Genomic DNA, 7,936 nt, shown 5'->3' on the forward strand with positions numbered 1-7,936 from the left:
TAATAACATTAAATATCCTATGATTATTATGGCAATGTCGCTATTTTTATAAATTCAATGAAAATTAAATCTCTTTATAACATAATATAATTTGAAACTTTGGATATAAGATAGCATGTCTCACTTCTAAATGCTGACCCTTCTTTCATGTTGTGTTAATTTGGCCTAACTGATGTTTCATCCTGCTGTTCATCTTTCCCTCCAATGTGGGACACAAGACCACCTGGGAAAGAGCCTTCCCAACACCAAAGAAAAGTAAGACCTTTTCAATCAAGATATAGGTCATCAATGCTTTTCTAAGGAATGCCTTGATCATAAAGGGGGGAAAAAGTCCTCTCTACAAAAGCAGTTTTTAAAATTTTCCTGGCCTTAAAGAGGGTGTTTGTAACTTGGATGAGACATCCTGTTCCTAAACAGAAGACTTGTAATTGATCAAAAATTTTACAAAAGACTAGATGCTTTGAAAGCAGTAATGTCCTGGACAGGTGAACGTTAACAAACTCTCTGGACTCAGAATCAACTATTACATGGAGCAGAATCCCATTCTGGAATGTCAGCAATTGGTAATTACACCCAATTCCCAGCATCTGGAATAATGCTGATGTAGCCACTCTGAGATGATGACATTATCAGTCCTTACCTGAAGTAAATTAAAAGCACTTGCCATGCTAAATGATACCAACTTTTCTTTAAATGCTTTTGTCTTAACTGTGAAAACCTGATCTATAGCTTTTTCTTTTCCTTTTAAAAACATAAAACAGGGGGAGATGTGGAGTATATGTAAAGCAAATGTACTTCATAAGGTTTCCAAAGCCTTGTAGTTTCAAATATTGACCATGCAAACAACAGAAAACTTTACCCAGGCTATATAGTCTCTGTTGTAAGACTGAAAATTGTAATACAGCAAAGTTGCTGGCTCAAAGGAATGTTACTGATTGATACATAAAGATACTGGAAAATTGCTCTAAGAAAAGAATGTTTGCTAAAATCAAGTTTTATTGCAAACTGCATTATGGAAGGTCATCTTTCCTGTCTTATTGAATGTTACCAGCTTCTATTGTTAAACTTGTTAAACTGTACTTAGCAAAACCCCCACCTATGTTCTCTTTTTGTAACTTCCTGGTCTACAGAATAAATGCAGGAAGAGAACCCCAATTTGTGGTTAATTTCCCAAATGGAAGGAAAGCCTTGCTCTTGAGGTTTCTGGGAGAGTAACCCCTTTTTGGGTCTTCTCACTGCTCAGAAGAGATGGACTTTGAGTAATCTTTGGTGCCTTAATCACCCAGAGAGAAGGGGTGACAAATTTGTGGGAGGCAAAGCAACAACAAACCACAAACCAGAATAAAATGGGATGATATATTCAAAATACTGAAGAGAAAACTGCCAGCCAAGAATACTATGTGCAGCAAGACTATCCTTCATAAATAAGAGAGAAATAGGGTATTTTCCAGACAAACAAAAACTTCAGGAGTATACTACCACACAACTAGCCCTACAAGAAACACTTCAAGGAAATCTTGTGTCTAGAATACAAAAAACAGTAATTACTACCATGAATATTCAAGAAAGAACAAAACCCACTGGTAGAACAAAAAAGAATACAAGCAAGGGAAAGAAATTAAAATTAAAAGAGAAAGAAATTAAATATTACCATCATAAAAAAATAATGACAATATAGTAATGGCCCTGTTCTAGTTCCGATTTTGATAATTTTGGTCTTCTCTCTCTTTTTTCTTGATCAGTCTAGATAAAGTTTGCAAACCTTGCTGATCTTCTTAAAGAATCAGTTTTGGTTTTGTTGATTTTCTATCTTTGTATTTCCTACTTATATTTGTTTTTGGCTTAGTTTGCTCTTCTTTTTCTATTTTCTTAAGGTAGAAATTTACACTGCTGATTTGAAATGTTTCTTATTATTTGTTTTTTTTTTAAAGATGACCAGTAAGGGGAACTTAACCCTTCACGTGGTGGTGTCAGCACCATGCTCTCCCAAGTAAGCTAACAAACCATCCCTATATAGGAATCTGAACCCTTGCCCTTCATGTTATCAGCACCACACTCTCCCAAGTGAGCCACAGGCTGGCCTTGAGATTTTTCTTATTTTTAATATAGGTGTTTGTAAATTTTCTCCTAAGCATAAATTTTCTATGTTGAGCTTCGATTTTTTTTTTGAAATGTCTTCTTTTTCAAATTTCTGGCCATGGACCAAGTACATTTATAAAGACTAAGATAATAGAAAATATGTTCTCTGACCAGAATAACAGAAGGAAATTTACAAAATTCACAAATGTGTGGAAATTAAACAAATCTCTTAAGTAAAAGATGGGTAAAAAGAAAAATCAAAAGGAAATTAGAGAGTACTTTGTTATTTTAAAAAAATTTGCCCTTATTTATTTATTTTTTTGTTTGTTTTATTTTATTTTGTCTAAATACAATATGGCTGATTATTGTGACCCATTACCAAAACCTCCCTCCCTTTTCCCTCTTCCCCCTCCCTCCCAGCAATCTCCTTTCTGTTTGCTTGTCATATCAACTTCAAGGAATTGTAGTTGTGTGTCTTCTCTCCCTCCCCCCAAGTTATTTGTGTATTTATTTATTTTTAGCTCCCACAAATAAGTGAGAACATGTGATATTTCTCTTTCTGTGCCTGACTTGTTTCACTTCATATAATTCTTTCTAGGTCCATCCATGTTGTTGCAAATGGCAGTATTTCATTCGTTTTTATGGCAGAGTAGTATTCCATTGTGTAGATATACAACATTTTCTGTATCCAGTCATCTGATGATGGACATTTGGGCTGGTTCCAACTCTTAGCTATTGTAAAGAGTGCTGCAATGAACATTGGAGAACAGGTACACCTTCAACTTGATGATTTCCATTCAGCTGGGTCATATAGTAGAGCTATCTGCAATTGCTTGAGGAACCTCCATACCATTTTCCATAGAGGCTGCACCATTTTGAAGTCCCACCAACACTGTATGAGAGTTCCCTTTTTTCTGCAACCTGGCCAGCATTTATCATTCAGTCTTTTGGATATTAACAATCCTAATTGGGGTGAGACGGTATCTCAGTGTGGTTTTGATTTGCATTTTTTGAATGCTGAGTGATGTAGAGCATTTTGTCATGTGTCTGTTGGCCATCTGTATATCTTCCTTTGAGAAATGCCTATTTAGCTCTTTTGCCCATTTTTTAATTGGGTTACTTGTTTTTTTGTTGTAAAGTTGTTTAAGTTCCTTGTATATTCTTGATATTAATCCATTTGTTCATTTTTCCTTTGGTTGCCTGTGCTTTTGCGGTCACATTCACGAAGTCTGTGTCCAGTCCTACTTCCTGAAGTGTTTCTCCTAAGTTTTCTTAGAGAAGTTTGATTGTTTAAGGATCTATATTAATATAATTCTTAATCCATTTTGAGTTGATTTTAGTATATGGTGACAGGTATGGGTCTAGTTTCATTCTCCTGCATATGGATATCCAGTTATCCCAGTACCATTTGCTGAAGAGGCAGTCTGTTCCCCAGTATATAGGCTTGGTGCCTTTGTCACAGATCAGATGGCTGTAGGTGTGTGGGTTGATTTCTGGATTCTCTATTCTATTCCATTGATCAGTGTGTGTGTTTTTATGCCAGTACCATGCTCTTTTGATTATTATAGCTTTGTAGTATAGTTTAAAGTCAAGTAGTGTTATGCCTCCAGCTTTTTTTGTGTGTGTGTGTGCTCAGAATTGCTTTGGTTGTGCATGGTCTTTTGTTATTCCATAAAAATGTCTGGATAGTTTTTTTCCATTTCTGAGAAAAATGTCATTTGAATTCCGATGGGGATTGCATTGAATGTGTATATCATTTTGGGTAGTATGGGCATTTTCACAATGTTTATTCTTCCACTCCAAGAGCATGGGGTATCTTTCCATCTACTGTGTCCTCTTTAATTTCTCTCAGAAGTGGTTTGTAGTTCTCATTATATAGAATTTTCACATACTTCTTTAACTCAATTCCTAAGTATTTTATCTTTTTGGTGGCTATTGTAAATGGGCAAGCTTTCTTTATTTCCCTTTCTGCATGTTCACTATTGGAGAATAGAAATGCGACTGATTTTTGTGTGTTGATTTTGCATTCTGCTACTTTGCTGAAATCATTTGTCAATTCCATGAGTGTTTTTGTAGAGGCTTTAGGCTGTTTGGTATATAGGATTATGTCATCTGCAAAGAGGGACAGTTTGACTTCATCCTTTCCAATCTGGATGCCCTTTATCGCCTCTTTTCTGATTGCTCTGGCTAGTACTTCCAACACTATGCTGAATAGGAGTGGTGAGAGTGGGCATCCTTGTCTAGTTCCTGTTCCTAAAGGAAAAGCTTTTAGCTTTTCCCCATTCAAGATGATGTTGGCTGTGGGTTTATCATATATGGATTTAATTATGTTGAGACATTTTCCATCTATACCTACCTTATGGAGAGTCTTTATCATGAATGAGTGTTGAATTTTATCAGATGCTTTTTCAGCATCTATAGAGATAATCATGTGGTCCTTGTGTTTGATTTTATTGATATGGTGTATCACATTTATTGATTTGCATATGTTGAAAAAACCTTGCATCCCTGAGATGAATCCCACTGATCATGGTGTTTAATTTTGTGTATGTGTTGCTGTATTCTGTTAGCTGGTATTTTATTGAGGATTTTTTTATCTATAGTCATCGATGATATTGGTCTGTAGTTTTCTTTTTTAGTTGTATCCCTGGTTTTGGAATCAGGGTGATGTTTGTTTCATAGAATGAGTTTGGGAGAAATGCCTCTGTTTTAATCTTTTGGAATAGTTTGTAGAAAATTGGACTCAATTCCTCTTTGAATGTTTGGTAAAATTCTGCTGTAAATCCATCTGGTCCTGGGCTTTTCTTTGTTTGGAGTCTTCTGGTAACAGCTTCAGTCTCTTTTATTGTTATTTGCATTTGTCTGTTCAAATCTTCTTCATTTTCTTGGCTCAGTTTTCGTAGTTTGTGTATGTCCTGAAATTTATCCATTTCCCCCAGATTTTCCAATGTTTTTGCATATTAATGTTTATAGTAGTCTCGAATGATTCCTTCTATTACAGATGTACAAGTTGTAATATCACCTTTTTCATTTCTAATTTTTGTTATTTGGATCTTTTCTCTTCTTTTTTTAGTTACCTGTGCTAATCGTTTGCCAATTTTACTTGTGTTTTCAGAAGACCAGCTTTTTGATTCATTGATCTTTTGTTTTCTTTTTGGGTTTCAATTTCATTAAATCTGCTCTGATCTTAATGATTTCTTTGGTCTAGAGTGTTGTTTAGATCTTGTGTTTCTCTGCTGATTCTTTGCCTATGTGATCTCTCCAATATTGATATTGGGGTGTTCAAGTCCCCTGCTATTATGGTATTATTGTCTATTCCCTTCTTTAGGTCTAATAGAGTTTGTTTTCCAAATCTGGCTGCTCCAATACTGAGTTCATATATATTTATGATTGTTATGTCTTCTTGATGGATGAATCCTTTTATCATTATGTAGTGGTCCTCAGTATCTCTTTTTATGGTTTTGAGTTTAAAGTCTATTTTATCAGATATAAGAATAGCTACTCCAGCTCGTTTTTCATTTCTGTTTGCATGGTTAATCTTTTTCCATCCTTTCACTCTTAGTGTACGTGAGCCTGTATAGGTGAGGTGGGTCTCTTGAAGGCAGCATATAGTTGGGTCCTCCTTTTAAATCCAGTCAGCCAGTCTGTGTCTTTTGATTGGGGAATTAAATCCTTTTACATTAAGTGTTGTTGTTGAAAGTTGTTGATTTACTCCTGGCATTTTATTGATTTTTGTTTGGAAGTCTTAATTTTCTTTTGTTACTTTCTTTTTGATTTACTGGGTTTTTTTTTTTCTTTATTTTTTGGTTCCTTGGGTTGTAGATAAACTTTTTTTCTCTTCATTGTTTCCATTTTTATTTTACTACTGGGTTTTGATTTTTCTTGCATTTTTATGGAAGTGGTAATTATTTTTCAAGTACCAAATCCAGTACTACCTTGAGACTTTCCTGTAAGGGTGGTCATGTGGTAGTGAACTCCTGCAGTTTTTGTTTGTCTGAGAATATACTATTTGCCCTTCATTTCAGAACGATAGCATTGCAGGATAGAGTATTCTCGGCTGGCAATCTCTGTCTTCTAGTATTTTGAATATATCATCCCATTTTTTTCTGGCTTTAAGGGTTTGTAATGAAAAGTCTGATGTTAGTCTGATTGGGGCTCCCTTATAGGTGATTTGATGCTTCTCTCTTGCAGCGTTTAAGATTCTCTCTTTGTCTTTGAGTTTTGCCAATTTGACTATAACATGTCCTAGAGAAGACCTTTTTGGGTTTAATAGATTTAGGAATCTACAAGCTTCCTGAATCTGAAGATCTGTGTCTTTTCCTATACTTGGGAATTTTTCTGCCACTATTTTGTTGAATACGTTTTCAGTGCAATCTCCTTTTTCCTCCCCTTCTGGAATACTTATTACTCAGATATTTGAGCCCTTAAGGTTGTCTGATATCTCTCTTAGATTTTCTTAAATGTTTTTAATTCTTTTTTCTTTCTTTCTTTCTTTTTTTGTCTACATGTGTTATTTCAAACAGCCCAGCTTCAAGGTCAGAAGTTCTCTCTTCTGCTTCTGCAAGCCTGCTGGGTAAACTCTCTATTCTGTGTTTTATTTGGTCGAATGAATTCTTCACCTCGGCAAGCTCTGTTACATTATTTTTCAGGGCATTGATTTCCTTGTACATTTCTTCTTTCAGGTCCTGTATACTTTTCCTCATCTCATCGTGTTGTCTAGCAGAGTTTTCTTGTATCTCATTTAGTTTCCTTAGAATTATCACTTGAAATTCCTTGTCAGACATTTCAAGGGCTTCTTGTTCTATAGGATCTAGATCTTGAGAGTTATTACCCTTTGGTGGTGTACTTTCTTGATTTTTCATATTTCTGATATCTTTCCTTTGATATTTAGTCATTCTGGCAAGGAATTTCATGGTTCACTGGTTTGACACTATTGTCTGGCTAGAATGCTGCTGGGGTTGCCAATTTGGTATGGCTGCCTCAGTGTCTGCTCGGTTGCCCACTAGTGCTTCGGGTGCATGGTCACCTCTGATCTTGAGCCTCTCTGGTCAGCATGAACTCAGCCGGGCTTGGGATCGTGTCAGGCAGTGGTGGCAAGGCCTAGCTGCTTGGTTGCATGCTGGCACTGCAGAGCACGTCGTCTCCGAGGATCATGGGCCTTTCTGGCTGGGCCCCTCTCTGATCAGCGCAAACTTGGCAGGGCTGGGGATGGAGTCAGGTGGTGGCAGTGAGGCCTACCTGCTGGGTTGCGCACTGGCACCACAGGGCACATGATCTCTGCAGATCTTGGGCTTCTCCAGCTGGGTGCCTCTCTGATTGGCATGTACTCAGTGGGGCAGGGGATGGAATCAGGCAGCAGCACTGAGGCCTACCTGCTGGGTTGTGTGCTGGCACCACAGGGCATGTAGTTTCCGAGGATCTTGGGCCTCTGTGGCTGCACGCCTTTCTGATCAGCACACACTCAGCGGGGCTGGGATGGAGTCAGGTGGTGGCAGTGAGACCTACCTGCTGGGTCACATGCTGGCACCACAGGGTGCGTGGTCTCCACAGATCTTGGGCTTCTTCAGCTGGGTGCCTCTCTGATCAGCACACACTCGGCAGGGCTGGGATGGAGTCAAGTGGTAGCAGCAATGACTACCTACAGGGTCATGTGCTGGAACCACAGAGCACTTAGTCTTTGAGGATCTTGGGCCTCTCTGGCTGGGCGCCTCTCTCTGATCTTTGATTTTTATTTCAAGTTCTCTGTAATTTCCCTGTGTTCTTTGTATTTATCCATTGTTCTACTTATCCATTGTTTAATTTTCACATATTTGTGAATTTGTAAATTTCCTTCTGTTATTCTGGCCAGAGAAGATAT

The sequence above is a fragment of the Cynocephalus volans genome, chromosome Y, assembly GCF_027409185.1.
Source record: "Cynocephalus volans isolate mCynVol1 chromosome Y, mCynVol1.pri, whole genome shotgun sequence".
Lineage (NCBI taxonomy): Eukaryota > Metazoa > Chordata > Mammalia > Dermoptera > Cynocephalidae > Cynocephalus > Cynocephalus volans.